At 47.2% G+C, this 16,868-nt stretch overlaps 1 pseudogene; it reads right to left on the reverse strand.

The window, feature by feature from the left end:
* Positions 1-3,348: 3,348 nt before the first annotated feature.
* Positions 3,349-4,277, reverse strand: LOC112604980 (annotated as a pseudogene).
* Between the last annotated feature and the right edge of the window lie 12,591 nt (positions 4,278-16,868).

Consider the following 16,868-nt stretch of genomic DNA (forward strand, 5'->3'; position numbering starts at 1 on the left):
CCCAGAATCACAACGGTTAGAAAATGGCAGAGTTGGGATTTGCACTTTTGGGCTCCAAAAGTGCAAATCTTTTTTTTTTTTTTTTTTTTTTTTTGGTGAGGTGGGGGAGGGTCTCACTCTGTTGCCCAGGCTGGAGGGCAGTGGTGATCATGGCTCAGTACAGCCTTAACCTCCCTGGGCTTAGGTTATTCTCCCATCTCAGCCTCTAGACTACAGGCACGTGTGACCGTGCCTGGATAATTTCTTTGTATTTTTTTGTAGAGATAAGGTTTTGCTATGTTGCCAAGTCTGGCCTTGAACTCTGGGCACAAGCGATCCTCCTGCTTCTGCCCCACAAAGTGCTGGGATTACAGGTGTGAGTGATGGTGTCCAGCCCAGAGTCCAGGGACTTAACTGCAGTGTTCTACTTTGCCCCAAACCAGTTCAGTTGCCTCTGGGTCTCAGTAATTCAAATTTTACAATTATTATTTATATACTCAGAGTCTGTGAAATTTATACAACACAAAATTATGTGAACACACTGCCAGTTCCCCTTGCAGGGCCAGTGAGGGACCCGGCCAGCGAGGGCCCAGCTGCCGAGACTGCACAGCTCCACAGCAAACCCTCCCCTGCCTCGGGGAGGCCATCAAACCTTACAAAGAATTGAAGAGTAGATTTATCAAATAATAGGATACATGATGGATTAGAAAATTATTGACCAGATAATGCAAATTTAGAGCCATATATAAAAATTGTGGCCCCTAGGGATAAATAGGCCTTATCTCGACTGGACTTTCCCTGTGTTACTCATGCTTATTCTTTTTATTATTTTATTCTACTTTGCCCACAGTGCTCTGTGCTTTGGGGTCATTCTGATTCCCTTTGACCGGTCTCCAAAGGAAACCTTCTTCATGGCATCTTTTGTTGTCCTTGAAGAAAGTTTTTGGTACAGGAAAGGTTAACCAGAGGTTACTCTGCCTTATAGAGTTAATATGTTGCTCATGAAACTCACAAATTCAAAAACCCAGTTTTTACCTCAGCATTTAATTTCAGCCAACACATTTTAAAACCATATATATGTATATGTATATACATACAGATTTTAAATCTTATATCTTTTACATTTTTAGCAATCATTTTAAGGGCAACTTTATTTCTTAATAATTTCTTAAGAATTAAATTCCCTTATGCCTTTAAAATTATATTTATAAATGTAATAGTTTTTATTTTTCTTTTAAGTATTCCAATCATTTGACTTATTAAAAATCTTCCTGAATATTTAAATAATTCTTATGAATCGAATACACGAAATCTAGAAATATGATGTGTTTTAAGTTCTTTCAGGCCTTCTAATACTGTTTATATATTTAGGACATTTTAATTGAAAATCATAAATCTTAGCTGATGACATATTTTAAACCAGAATAAAAAAGGTGAATTTTTACTCCATTAGGGCCAATTTCTTTTTTTTTTTTGAAGGAATAAGTAACAATTTTATAAATGAAAGATGAATATGAGATTTGTTCAAAATAATTATCTTTCTAGCCAGTCTTTCTGTTTTAACCCTTCTTAAAAATTCTGGCTAGTAGAATGTGACAAAAGTACATGTGTGTCTTTATGGCTTAAAACAAAGCATACTTGAAAAGTGGAATGGGCTTCCTTTTTTACAGAGTTTTTTTGGTTGTTCATATGCAGGCACTTCAAAAGACTATGGAGACAAAGCACCTGACCCATCCTTTCCAAAATATTTTTTAATTATCAGAATTACACTAAAGAGTAGGAAAATTCCAGAGAATCAGCAAAGTTGAATACAAGAGACTAATGTACATAGAGGGCATAGAGTGACCCACTTTTTATTGCTGGGTGTCTTATTTTTTAATCAAAGAGCAAAGTAATTACACAGACACCATTGCATGGCACATCCATAGTTTTCTGCTTAAGGGAGAATGTACTCATTCAGCAGTAGGTTTCAGTGAGATTTCTTTAGGCTTCCACCTTATACATTGCAACAAGATTCACAATCACTACTTCTCCTTAGTGTATTTCTTTATAACTCCAACATATGTCACTTCTCAGAGTATTCATTTCTTGCTATCTAACATACATTATTATTTGGAAGCATAAAGTTACATTACACAAATATTTTGCATTTTTAAAAATAAGCACTTTTGCCACTTCTGCAACACAGTGCTTCACATAGTGGTGCAATAAAAGCAGAGCACATATTTACCACACTACTTAAGATTAATTTTACCACTACCTTCTGCCAAACCCACATTGCTTTTTCCTCCATACCTCTGGGCAGTGACTGTACTGTGATTTCATAGAGAGAATGTTAATATGACTTACGAATAACAGTACCATCAGTAATACTGAAATCAATGAAGATGCCCCAAAATATGAACTTCTCAAGGAGTAACTTCTTTTAAATATTTGGGCAACTCTGTTTTCTCTGTTGTATTGTCCACTGAGAAAAAAAAAATCCTGTTCGATTATGCTCTTACAGAAGTTATAAAAAACCAGATTAGGTATATAACTGGTTGACTCTTAAGATACTGTACTGCTTTCTACAACAGAAGAACTTCTGAAAAATGTTCTATAGAACTATATTCATCAATACTACCTCATTGGTCCATTCCATTCATTGATGGGCAAAGCACTCACGTTTTAGCAAAACTTTAAAGCTTCCATAAAAGTTAAATTAGAAAAAAAAAATGAATATGAGCCAACCACAGAATGAAGTATGAAAGTATGACATTTTTGTTTCTAAGAGTGAGTCCTTGAAAATATATTTGGTCACTATGCTGCAGGATAATTAAGGAATCAGAGAGACCAAGGGGTTGAGGAGGAATTATTTAATTATTTAGGTGCACTGACCCAGTCGGATTAACATCCAAAGGACTGAGCCCTGAACAGAGAGTCAAGCTACCTTTTAAGCATTTTGTGGGGCAGGGGGAGATGTGTGCAGGGGGAAGAACATTACAGAAGCGAGAAACAAAGACAGTTATTCAATTAAGACATGCATTACATTATTTCTTACTTTTCAAGGAACAACATGTTTTACGACTTGAGATGATCTGTCTAGTGACTTTGCAGCTGCACAGCTAGAGAAACAGGGTCTTCACAATGCCTGGGAAAGGGAGAGATAAGGCTCACTAGCCACAGAAGGAAAAACAGGCAGTTTATTTTAAAGGACTGCAGCTCTTTCTCTTCCTCAGGGGGAATTGGGTTTTCTTACATACAACTGAGTTTTTTGCTTACACATTCTTTGATTTCTTTTAATTCCTGTTCCACCTACAGAGATGATTTTAATCACAAGACAGCAGATGAACATGTAAATAACTCCCCAGGATCTGTCTGTGTCCAGAGTCATTTGTGGCGCTGTATGGTTTTCCTTTTCCTTCATTTGAAAAAACAGCAGCACTTGGTTTCATCCATTACTTCTACTTCAGTAGGGGCTGTGATGGGTGCATTTGAACATCCTGCGGTGGGGTCATCTGTGTTCAACTCTCCATTTGTAGAACTTACAACCTCGTTTTGGGATTGTTGCATCTTATCTCTGTGTTGATGTGCTTCCCTGTTTGATGACAGAGTAGGATCTTGCTGAACCACACCCACTGGAGTAGGCAACTGTTCACCAATCCAGTCACATTCATAATCAAACATATATCCTTTTCAATCAAACAAGTCAATAAAAACCTCTCCTAAGCAGTCATAGTCTGATTTTTTTTTTTTTTTTTGAATCTAACCTTCTTACATAACGAAGATACGTTGCCATCTCTGGAAAATTTTCACCTAACACTTCTATTGGTGTAGCCCATTTTGTATCTCCAATTTTCTGATGCCTCTCTTTTAATGTGTCAGCCTTTAAGCCTTGCCAAGGAAGACTGCCTCTCAGAAAATACATGAACATGGACCTAAAGCTTCTAAATCATCTCTTCTACTTTGTCCTTTTCCTAAATGTGTATTTACGCTCGTATATCTAGCTGTTCCCATAGGGACCTTATGTTCTCTGTATGGTATGTGTTTCTGTGTCTCTGGATCAATATATTTCTTTGCCAAACCAAAATCTATAATATGAATAACTTGCTGGGCTTTGTTTCCTGGTCGTCCTATTAAGAAGTTCTCAGGTTTTAATCTCTGTATATCAAGTTCTTTGAATGGACATATTCCATGAGAGAAATCAGTTGTAGAGCTATCACGAGAAGTGTTTTAAAAGAAAATGTTCTGTCACACAAGTCAAACAAATATTCCAAACTAGGTCCCAGGAGTTCCAGCACCATAGCATTGTATTTACCACAAGGCCAGAAATAGTAAACTTGATATATGCAATCTCCAGGTCCTAACCGCTTATAGAATCTGTTTTCCAAATGTAGCTGTGGTGCTTTGATTTCACGGGCTCCAGCTTAATTGCCACATATTTATTTGCGTATAATTTTTTTCCCTCAGAGGCGCGGCCACGAGCAGCGGGGTCGGTCCCGGGCGCAGGCTGAGCCCTTAGCCTGTCCGTAAGCTCCCGAGGGGGCAGCGGCGGCCGCACATCTCACCCGCCGGCGGCCGGACGAGGAAAGCGAACCACGCAGGCAGCTGGCGAGCGAGATAGAGGGAAAGGAGCGAGACAGGGAGGTAACGCAGCGCGGCTCGGATTCAGTCCCTACACGGCCGCCGGTGCTTCCTACCGCCGCCGCTGGCCGGAGAGTCGCCGCCCAAGTCGCTGCGGTCGCCACAGATGCAGCCGGGAATGAATGCAAAGGGCGCCTCGCTTATCCAGAGATCAAGCATTCCATTGCCTCGGGCATCTGGATCGACGCCGGACCCGGAAGTGAATATATGGAAAAAAAATTTAAAAGGCACTACGGGGCCGGGCGAGGTGGCTCACACCTGTAATCCCAACACTTTGGGAGGCCGAGGAGGGCGGATCATGAGGTCAGGAAATCGACCATCCTGGCTAACACGGTGAAACCCCGTTTCCACGGAAAATACAAAAAACTAGCCGGCCGTGGTGGTGGGCACCTGTAGTCCCAGCTACTCAGGAGGCTGAGGCAGGAGAATGGCGTGAACCTGGGAGGCAGAGGTTGCAGTGAGCCGAGATCGCGCCACTGCACTCCAGCCTGGGCGAGAGAGCGAGACTCCGTATCAAAAAAAAAAAAAAAAAAAAAAAAAAAAAAAAAAAAGAAAAGCCACTAGGATCAATTTCTTTTAAACGTGACGACACCTAGAATTTGTGAATTATGTGCGAACTTACATGAAGAATTAGTATTATTTGGGGTTTGGCTAGTTCTCAAATAATTCTGTACTTTATTCTAAACCTTCCTGGGCCATGGTGACTCAGAGACAGGGAGGAGAGGGATAGGCAATGCAGAGGGGAAGCGGGTGGTGGTGACCCTGGGGGACTGGCAGCCCTCGGTCAAGCGGGCGGTCAGGGCACAGGCTGGGCACAGAGCAAGACATCTAGGGCTTATTGAAGGCTACTGGCCAGAGCCTGCTTCGCTCGCTGCTTTTTAAACGACTGTAATAGAAACAGGTTGCCTTAAGCCAGGCTGGGAGGGGGTTTCATTACACCTGCCTTGTAGGGATTCTGGGATCCATTATGAGGAAACACTACAATGTGTACACTACACTACAATCACATGGAAAGATGTTCAGATACACTCTATAAATATATACATATGAAAGGGAGTGAGTCCTTTTTGCTTTGCATGTGTGCAGTAGATGCTTAAACGGAAAGTTCAGGGGAGGCAGCCAGAGATAACGACGCCACGTTTCAGGAAGTGTCAAGGGAGGAGGGCCAAGTACAATCAATTAGAAGCTGAGGACCTGGTTCTCGACTTGACCATCTGAAAGCACAGAGGGTGTTACCGCGCAGGTGCACAGCTGTGCCGAACGAAATTGTTCTATAACAGAGACTGGAGCCCCTGCCGAGAGCGGAGCCGTCTCCATGTGCTGGATCACAGCCCCGTGACGTCAGGTGTGTCACGCGCTTGCTGGTTGATGAGGCCCACATAGGGAGATTGGAGATGACCCCGGAGCAGCTCTGCTTTAGGATACACTTATAAGAGAGATTTTGGCAGAACTGGGCGGGCGGCTGTCATGGGAACCCCCAAATCCACTGTGCTTCTGACTTTCCTCAACATTAGCGTCTCCTTTCCTGTCAAATATCCCGAGAGGGCTTTGCGATTAATTGTGTTTTTCTTCTGGGGCAACCACCTGCAAAATCTCCATGGAGGGACTGGGGAAAACGCTTCGCAGGGCTCCTCAAAGCTCACTCTCATTAAGGGAGGGAAGGCTGAGAGGTGGGCCTCAGAAAGAACCTTTTGGGAGCCAGGATCCATCCCGAGGGGAGGGAGAGGGCTGCGGCTGGTCTACTTCATCTGAAGTAAAGGCGTTAAGGAGCTTGCTTGAAGAGTTTAACTGGGACCCGCGCAGCTTGAGGGACATAGGACTGGCCTCAGATCCAAGCTTGGACAAGCCAGAGAACGAACAACAGGCTATTCATGGCGGCCAGCTCTCACGTTGGAGCCCAAGTGGATCATGGGAAAGAAGAACCAAAATGTTCACATCAAGGAGAGGCCAGGTAAGAGAGTGAGGTGGCCCGAGGTGGTGGCAGCTCCTGTGGAAAGGGACCATCTGAGGGGCTGGAGGTGAGGCTGGCTGCCCAGGGGCTGAGGGAGTAAGCGACCAAGCTGATCAGAGCGCCTGCGCCCTCCTCAGTGTCTGCACCCAAAGGTCGCAGTGCAGCACCTGGAGGGCAAGTGTGGTGGGATGAGGGTGGGGGAGAATCTCCACAGAAGTCAGAACACCTGTGTGAGAAAGAGGCCACCTCCACCTCTGCCAGGGCCAGACCACACCGCAGACCCCACCAAGTGAAACCGTGCCTACCGCCCTTCCCTCCTCCCTTTCCTGTTTCCACACTGGGAGGGTTAGAATTGCTTTGACCAGAAGGCCTGAAGAAGAGTGATGCAGCCTACCACGCTGGCCCTTGGTTGCAGCAGGCTGGAGCTGGGGTTGGGGACTGGCAGAAGAAGAGAAGGAGACAACATTGGATCCAGTTTTTGTCACCCAAGAATTACCAGACCACCTGCCCATGCTTTCATCCAGAACAGTAACTGATCCAAACAGTAAAGAGTTGGTGGGAAATTCACATGCAGCTGCTTCTGATGGCCCGTGTCATCAATGCATGGTATAGTCTGTTGGGAAAATGGGAAAGTAACTTTCCTTCTCCTCTCCCATCCCCTTAAATGCCAAGCAGAGCCCTCCTTCCAGCCCTGGGAGAAATCTCGGCTCTCTCCTCATGGCAGCAGTGTCCAAGAGAAAGATGACCTGAGCCACAGCGGCTGCATACTTAAGTTTACATGCTCTAGTGGCTCATTAGGAAAATAGAACAGGTAGAATAAACTTGAATAAGTATTTTATTTAACCCCAAGATATCTAAGACATTATCATTTAAACATATACATTAATAGAAGAATTTTTTAGATATGTTACATTCTTTCTTTCTGTGCCAATTCTTTGGCGTTCAGTGTATATTTTACACTCATAGCACATCTCTATGTGAAATGAGATCAGCCTCATTTCGAGGGCTCAGTAGCCACACGTGGCTCTCAGGTATTAAGAAATGTTTTTGTTTTTCAGGTCTTAGAAAATCCAGTGCAGTCTGAAACCAAAGCTGCAATCTTCCAATCCGAACATCCCCTTCCCCAACCCAGGCTTAGAAACCTTCGTAGAAAGGGCAGCCAATGGAGGGCTTTTCTCTCGTTCTCACTTTACCTTTCCTTCTATTTAATAACTGTTCTTTTGGCCCCACCGTCTCTCTCCACCCCTTCTCCTCCGCCCAGGGCCAGTGAGCAGGGGAAAAGGCTGAACCCTGGGCCTCTGGGGCTCTTGGAGTTCTCTCTGCCAGATTGTGCCCTGAGCAGTCACATTCTCTCATGCCGTGGTGCTTTTGTGATGGGGACCCCATCCATGGTTCCTTGATGGGACTCACCCTTTGCTGGCTCTTTGCACTCAGCTCTGGCCTGCTGGCTGTCCACACACCCAGGATTCCCCTGGTGGGGGGACTCACCTTGCCTGTCCAGGCCTTCCAGGCCCTTGGAGATGCCAGTTTGTGCAACTGACCCTGCTGCCCATGCTTGGCTTAATTTTTTTTGTATTTTTAGTAGAGACAGGGTTTCACCATGTTGGCCAGGCTGGTCTCAAACTCCTGACCTCAAGTTATCTGCCAGCCTCAGCCTCCCAAAGTTCTGGGATTACAGGCGTGAGCCACTGTGCCTGGCCTCAATGTTATTTCTATAAACAAATGAGCATTCCTGATGCATTTATATCAGCCCACTTCTTGTCCCCCCTTTTTGCCTTTAAAAAACTGCTTGTAACAAAGACCCAATGAAGCTCATTTCCAAGCTTACTTGGGTCTGAGTCTTCCAGGCAACTGTCCTCACTTTGGCTCAAGTAAACTCTTTATATTTTCTGCCTCAAACTCTTCCTTTTAAGCCAACATGTACTAGTGCTGGGCCCAGAGCCAGAGGTGGCCTGGAATCAAGCTGGGCCCTTCCTCAGCTGGCCAGCCTTCCCTACAGCCTAGATAGCCTTGGCTGTGCATGGTGCATGGCCCTGAAGGGCCACCAAAGCTGGACCGGGTCCTGGCGGTGGCAGGCCAGTCTCTTCCTCTTTGTACAGATGGGAAGCTAGAGTGAAAGGAACTAATCCCCCATAGTGCAGGTCGAGGAGAAAAGGAAAGAAGCAGAGAACACCTCTTTTCCCCTGAGATGTAGACCATGGGTTGGGGGTAAGGACTGGGAGGGCTTAAGAGCCAGCCATGTCATCCATCCCTGTAGCCTGGCTATGGCCTTTGCAAGTCCCCATTCCTGTCAACAGTGTGAGTAGAGCACTCAGAGCTGAGGTTGGTGGGGTCAGAGGAGGATGCTGGGCATAGGGAAGGGCAAAGATGATAAAAACATCCAAGAACCAAACCTCTGCTCATGGAATCTCATAGTCTTGTGGGGGAGACCAGCACTGCATGAGTGGGTAACGCAGCACAGCACAACATGCACCCCAGGTGCAAAGGTGCCCAAGGAGGCAATGATTAACTGCATGGAAGGGCTGGGGGGTTGAGAAAGACTTTGAGATAAAAAGATAACAAGAGTTTTTCATGTAGATGAGAAGAGACAAGAAGAGGGCTTCATGTTCCTAAGGAGAGGGAATAGAATGTCCACCGCGTGCATGGATGCAGCAGCAGCGCTGAGCTGGCCACAGCTGCTGTGCTGACACTGAACCATCAGGGCTGGGCGATGCGGGTAGCAGGAGATGCAGCTGGACATACGGCAAGGTCATACCTGCAATTAAGGCCTGGGAGGTCACTTTCCAAAAGGTTTGTACTTTATCCTGAGGGCAGGGAAGGATTTGGGGCCAGAGATGGACTGAATCTGACCATGGCTGAGAGACTGGCCCAAATCCTTGGACATGCTGCCTGACTCTAGGATGCAGGTTCTGCAATACCCAGTGGTGAGGGCGTGGGCAGGGCCTGGGAGGTAGGAGGAAGAAGACCAATTCCAGGTCCATTCTGGACGTAGAGTCTCTGAATCAGGCCTGAGGGAGGACCCGGCTTTGGAGGGACGACTCTGGTGAACCTTCGGAGGAAGTGGAAGGTGGGAAAGCTCACTTCTACCAGGCTGCAGTGCATTCAGCTGCATGTATTGTGAGCTGAGCACAGTGGGGAATGGATTTTGTCATCTTGGACTTCTTACGAAGTTCAAAGAGGTGGCTGGTGTTGGTCGAACAGCTGCCAGCATCTGGGCTTCTATTTTTGCCATCTCTTTGGCTGTGAAGTCCTTGTCCCAGGCAGGAAGAGGAGGTGGCAGTGTAGTGGATGTGGCGGCACCCTGTCCAGGTCACCTGTTCAAGCCAAGCCATTCCCTACAGCTGCTGGGGAGAGCAGCTGCTACAGATGCCTTCACCCCTGCCTGGGAACTACTGGCTAAAGTGAGAGACGAAAGCTCTGCCCACTTGACTCAAGGCAGGGCAGCTGCAGGGCCAACCAGCTCCAGAGCTCCCTGCAGTGTCAGCCACAGCCTCACTTGCAACCTCATTGCCAGCCAACTTTTCCCACTGCCCCATCTTGCCTCCCTCATCTGTCCCAGGTGCATCTCCCAAAAGCCTTCACAGTAAACGCATGCACAGGGCTCTCCGTCTCAGAGTCTGTCCCCGGAAAGTCAGTCTAAGACAGCAGTTGTATCTGACCACCATATCAGGAAAGCAATTCCAGCCCTGGAGCAGACCTTGGCTTCTCTCAATGGCCAGAATTGAGCCCTGGCTGTAAGGGAGGCCAGGCACAGTATAATCTCAGGAGTATGCTAACAAAGGAGAAGGCAGGAATGAGTGTGAGGGGCACTGACTGTCACAGAAGTTTCAGACACTTAAAACCACACATTTAATTTATCAAATCACAGAGAATGAGAAAGTGAGAAGACAGAATGCCCCGGGACAGTTAATGTTCCTGGGATGATGCTTTGCATGTTCTGATGAACTGGGTCTGTCCTTTGAAAACTTCTTATGGCTAAGGGCTGAGATAAGGAAGAAAAGGTGGAGAAATACAGAGGCTGACATTTAAGAAGCCTTGATCTAAGTGTTGACTGCAATGTATTCTGGATGTGAAATCTGGGCTGTTTTGTCATCTGTCAGATGAGGACGTGATGCCTCTGAGGAGTGGCTGTGACCCAGCAAGGGAAGCCGCATTGTCATTGTGCTGAGCAGGGCTGAGGATGGCCAGGCAGGAATGAGGCTGGGAGGAGAGGACTGGGGAGCAGGGTGGAGTTCCTCAGAGGCTGTGTCAGGCGAGGCAGGGCAGGGAGGAGACAAGCCAGAGATTCTCCACCTGGCTAGAATCTCCCACAGGTGTGACCCAACGCACAGCAACTGGGGTGGAATGAGGGTGGACTCTGGTCAGTGGGATGCAGTAAAGTGGGTTGGAACCAGTGAGCTGGATGTGTGGCCCTTCAGGGAATAGAGATCCTAGATGTGGACTCAGAAATCAGTGCGTTTCCTGGACTCTGCTGGCAAGTAAGTTAGAACAGAAGAGGCATCTACGTGGGGCCTTGACTCACCCCAGATATTTTGCCACTAATTCCAACATTCCTTCTCTGAGAACACAAACATACATGGAGATAGAGGGGTTTATCTATCAATCCCATTTCACACCTATACACAGAGCCCTGGGCCACTGAATCGGTAAAAGTTCATGGTGATTAAGCTTCTGCACGGGGGTGGTCCAGCATCACCATGGAAACATCACACCCTTCTCCCAGCCCAGGAAGTGATGGAGGGTGATGGGTAGCCACAGTGCCAGGAATCAGGCTTGGGCAGACGTACGTGCAGCACTGGAGATGACTGATGGAGGGAGAGAGAGGCTCTGGAGCTAGGGAGCTCATCACCTGCTGGTGTCCCAAGGAGGACCAGATCTAACTGAGTGAATCTAGCGGCACAAATCGGGATCTGAGCTCTGAAGATTTGGGGGAGGAACTGGTAATGCTCCCTCACAGTCCCTCCCTTTGAACAGGAGCTCGCCTTTGACTCTCAAGTCCAGCATCTAGTTATTACTGAGATGTGCTTCCCTGCACCTGGCTGTGAAGCAGGCTCGCCTCCACCCTGGCCCTGGGCCTACGTCCCACGCTGACCTCCTGCCCGAGGCCCACTCTCCTTTGCTCACCTCCAGAAAACCCATGCTCTGACCGCCCCTACAGCTCCACTTGCTGGCCCAGAACTCTGCTCTGAGCAGCTCATCAGCTCCTTGTGAATGTTCAGACCTCCTCCAGCTCTTCCTGGCTCACACTGAGCCTCTGACGTTTCTTCAAAAGCCTCACAAGCTCAGTGGTCCCCAGCATCCTCTTCTTACCCTGCTCTCTGAGCCTGATGCCTGTGGCCCCCGACTCCTCCTGCCTCCCTTGCCAGCCATGCGCAAAGCCACCCCAAAGGCTACTGATTTCCCTGCCTAGCTCGTGGGACATGCATTTCTCCCTTGCCTCAGCCACTGGCATCCCAGGCCAGGACTCCTCATGGCCTCACTTTTCCACTTCTGCCTGCCCTGCCCTGCGAATCTGCTCTGTGATTTAGGCAGGGCAGGCAGAAGTGGACAAGTGAGGACAATTCTCCCTCATGGGGAGAACACGATCGTGTTGCCCCACATTGAAGCTATGTGATGGCTCTGCTCTTTTCTCAGGGTAGGGCCGTCACCTTCAATACCTTTCAGGCCCTGCCAACAATCCTAGCCCCATTCTGCCCCACTGTCCACTTATAGGCTACTCATTCAGTCAGTCAGTAAACAAATATTTTTTATGCATCTGCTTTCCTTCAAGAACAACTGTGGGTATAACAGTGAAGAAAATATTCAAACATTCCTGTCCTCATGGAGCTTACATTTGAGAGATAAGAAGCAGATAGCAGGAAGATAGATGAGTAACACATACATGGGTTAGATGGAGGTAAATGCCTGGGAGAAAATGAAGCAGGGAAGGGGAAAGTGGAATACCAAGGTCTCAGGGGAGGGGACATCAGGGAAGGCCCTGTCAAGAGGACAGAAGGAGGCAGGAGCCACCAGACTGTTACCCCTGCCAAGGTCCCACATGATTGCATGTCTGTGTGCTCACGGGCAGCCAGGAGGGTGGTCTAGCTGGGGCAGCGGACCATGGGTGAACAGCAGGGGGCCTTGCTGGGGACAGGCTGGGTCATGGAGGGCCCCAGGGGTCATTGCTAGGCTTGCAAATTTAGGAAGTTAAACTCACCTGATGAGGAAGGAAGGGAGGCAGACAGGCTGGAAGGCAGCTCTAATATCTTGTGGCCACCCCAGAGGGTCACAGTGCTCCCTGGAACCCAAAACTTACTCTGAAGACAGCACCCCACCATGAACCTCTTCCTCCTGCCACGGCCACATGAGACTGCAAGAGCCGCCAGGCTGACATGGGACCTTCTGGCCACAGTGACTGATCCAGGGATGGGAGCAGATGTAGTCTTGGTGTTGGAGTCCTTCCTTGGAAGTTTTCAAGGTAAGATTCAGGATGGTCAGGCCACTCTGATACGGTTTGGCTCTGTGTCCCCACCCAAGTCTCATCCTGTAGCTCCCATAATTCCCACGTGTTGTGGGAGGGACCCAGTGGGAGATGATTGAATCATGCAGGTGGGTCTTTCCCATGCTGTTCTTGTGATAGTGAATGGGCCTCATGAGATCTGATGGTTTTAAAAATGAGAGTGTCTCTGCACAAGGTCTCTCTTTGCCTGCTGCCATCCATGTAAAATGTGTCTTGCTCTTCCTTGCCTTCTGCCATGATTGTGAGGCCTCCCCAGCCATGTGGAACTGTGAGTCCAATAAACCTCTTGCTTTTGTAAATTGCTCAGTCTCGGGTATGTCTTTATTGGCAGCGTGAAAATGGACTAATATACACTTCAAAGGAGGAATGTGTCGCTGTGAGCTCTCTCCCATGTGAGGGTGCCATCCCACAAGGGAAGGAGAGGAGAGCTGGCTGGTAAATGGCAGGCTCGAGAGGCCCCAGGGGACCTGAAGCCTGGGGGTCCTGCTCTCTCCACCCTGTGGCTGGACCATCTCGCCTGTGGTCCCGCAACCAGTACATTACCCCTCTAGGGTTCTGTTATTGACACAAAGGACACTAGAATAGTTCAGTCATACTGAGGGATGTGGGCCCCATTCCAAAGGCAGTAGGAGCCATTGACAGATTTTCAGTAGGAGAGAAACACCTGTTCCAATTTGTGTTTTGGAAAAAAAAATTCTGCAGACAATGTGGGGGTGTCTAAGAGAGAGGAAAACTGGGGTGGGAACGATAGAAGGCAAAAGAAGATCCCTGAATGTGGGTGCACATGTTTACAGGGACAAGCATCCCTCTCCCCTGCCCCCATGGCTCCTTCTACTTGAGGTCTCAGGGTCTATACAGCACAAGCAGTTAGGCCTCCTGCATTAAACATCCTCCAGCCAAGACTTGTGGTCTGCTGCCAGCTCACTCACCAAGGCTCCCGTGTTAATGTAGTAGTTTCTCAGGTCCTGGGCCTCAGACACAATCGTAACATGTACGTACTTGTAGGACAGCAGCACTCATGTGCAGAACCAGTGGTCCCATGGTACAGGCTGTCCTGGGAATGCAGAGCAGAGCCACGCATGGCCACATCACTCAGGTGAGCACTTTCCTTTTTGGCTACATAGCTGTAAAGAATGAGCAAACGAGGCAGACCAGCCCCACAGACTCCTGCTTTTCTTGTTTGCAGTGTGATTTGGTTTGGCTCTGTGTCCCCACCCAAATCTCACCTCAAATTGTAATCCCCACGTGTTGAGGGAGGGACCTGGTGGGAGATGATTGGATCACAGGGGCAGTTTCCCCATACTGTTCTCGTGATAATGAGGGAGTTCTCATAGGATCTGATTGTTTAAAAGTGTGATACTTCCCCATTCTCTTTCACTGCCATGTAAGGATGCCTTGTTTCCCCTTCACCTTCCACCATGATTGGAAGTCTCCTGAGACCTCCCCAGCCATGCAGAACCGTGAGCCAATTAAACCTCTTTTCTTTATAAATTACCTAGTCTCAGATACTTCTTTATAGCAGTGTGAGAACAGACTAATACAGACAATTGATGCTTAAGTCAGGCACTACTATAAAGATACCTGAAAAGTGGAAGTGACTTTGGAACTGGGTAATGGACAGAGTTTGGAACAGTTTGGAGTACTCAGAAGAAGACAGGAAGATGTGGGAAAGTTTGGAACTACCTAGAGACTTGTTGAATGATTTTGACCAAAATGCTGATAGTGATATGGACAATGAAATCCAGGCTGAGGTAGTCTCAGATGAAGATGAGGAAATTTTTGGGAACTGGAATAAAGGTCACTCTTGCTACGCTTTAGCAAAGAGACTGTTGGCATTTCACCCCTGCCCTAGAGATCTGTGGCACTTTGAACTTAAGGGAGATGATTTGGGGTATCTGGCAAAAGAAATTTCAAAGCAGTAGAGCATTCAAGATGTGACCCGACTTTTCCTGAAAGTGTACAATCATATGCATTCACAAAGAGATGGTCCAAAATTGGAACTTATGTTCAAAAGGGAAGCAGAACATAAAAGTTTGGAAAATTTGCAGCCTGACCATGTGGTAGAAAAGACAAACACATTTTCTGGGGAGAAATTCAAGCTGTCAGCTGCAGAAATTTGCACTAGTAACGAGAGGCCCCAAGACAATGGGGAAGATATCTCCAGGGCATTTCAGAGATCGTGACAGTATCGCCTCCCATCACAGGCTCAGAGATCTAGGAGAGAAAAATGGTTTTGTGGACCAGGCTCAGGGCCTTGTTGCTCCGTGCAGTCTGGGGACACAGCACCCTGTATCCCAGCTGCTCCAGCTCCAGCAGTGGAGGCCAACGTACAGCTCAGGCCATTGCTTCAGAGGGTGTAAGCCCCAAGCCTTGGCAGCTTACACAGTGTTGGGCCTACAGGCATGCAAAAGGCAAGAATTGAGGTTTAGGGACATCTGCCAAGATTTCAAAGGATGTATGGAGATGCTTGGATGTCCAGGCAGAAGACTGCTGCAGGGGTGGAACCCTTATGAAGAACCTCTACTAGGGAAATGCAGAAGGAAAATGTGGGGTCGGAGCACCCACACAGAGTCCCCACTGCGGCACTACCTAGTAGAGCTGTGAGGAGAGGGCCACCATCCTTTAGACCCCAGAATGGTAGGTCTACTGACAGCTTGCACCAGGCACCTGGAAAAGCCATAGGCACTCAATGCCAGTTTGTGAAAGCAGCTGCAGGGGCTCTACTCTGCAGAGCCACAGGGGTGGAACTGCCCAAAGCCTTGGGTGCCTACTCTTTGCAACAATGTGACTTTAATATGAGACATGAAGTCGAAGGAGATTTTGGAGTGTTGACATTTAATGGCTGCCCTGCTGGGTTTTAGACTTGCATGGGGCCTGTAGCCCCTTTGTTTTGGCCAATTTCTTCCATTTGGAATGGGAGCATTTACCCAATGCCTGTACCCTCTTTGTGTCTTGGAAGTAACTAACTTGCTTTTGATTTTACAGGCTCATAGGCAGAAGAGACTTCTCTTGTCTCAGATGAGACTTTAGACTTGGACTTTTGGGCTAATGCTAGAATAAGTTAAAACTTTGGGGAGACTGTTGGGAAGGCATGACTGTGTTTTTAAATGTGAGAAGGACATGAGATTTGGGAGGGACTGGGGTTGTAGTGATATTGTTTGGCCCTTTGTCCCCACCCAAATCTCATCTCCAATTGTAATCCACATGTTTCAAGAGAGGGACCTGGTAGGAGGTGATTAGATCATGGGGGCAATTTCCCCTATGTTGTTCTCATGATAGTGAACGCATTCTCATGGGATCTGATTGTTTAAAAGTATGGTACTTTCACCTCCCACCTCTCTCCTGTTGCCATGTAAGGTGTGCCTTGCTTCCCCTTCACCTTCCACCATGATTGTAAGTTTCCTGAGGCCTCCCTAAACATGAGGAACTATGAGTCAATTAAACCTCTTTTATTTATAATTTACCCAGTCTCAGGTTCTTTATAGCAGAGTGAGAATAGACTAATACACAGTATTTTAAACATAATGTCTATGTCGTAAGCAATGGCAGATTAATAAAGATCAGTATGTTTCAGTTATGCAAAGTCAATCTTGGTCTGACATATTAAATGAAAAATTCCAGAAATTAAAAATTAAATGTGTGCCTTTCTGAGTATCGTGATGAAATCTTGCACTGTCCCACCCTGTGCCACCTGGAAGGTGAATCATCCCTTTGTTCAGCATATCTACACTGTCTGTGCCACCCATGTTAGTCACTTTGTACCTGTCTGGGCTATCAGATTGACTGTGGTGGTACTGTAAATAAAAATAAGTAAAA

This window comes from Theropithecus gelada, chromosome 13, assembly GCF_003255815.1.
Source record: "Theropithecus gelada isolate Dixy chromosome 13, Tgel_1.0, whole genome shotgun sequence".
Taxonomy (NCBI): Eukaryota; Metazoa; Chordata; class Mammalia; order Primates; family Cercopithecidae; genus Theropithecus; species Theropithecus gelada.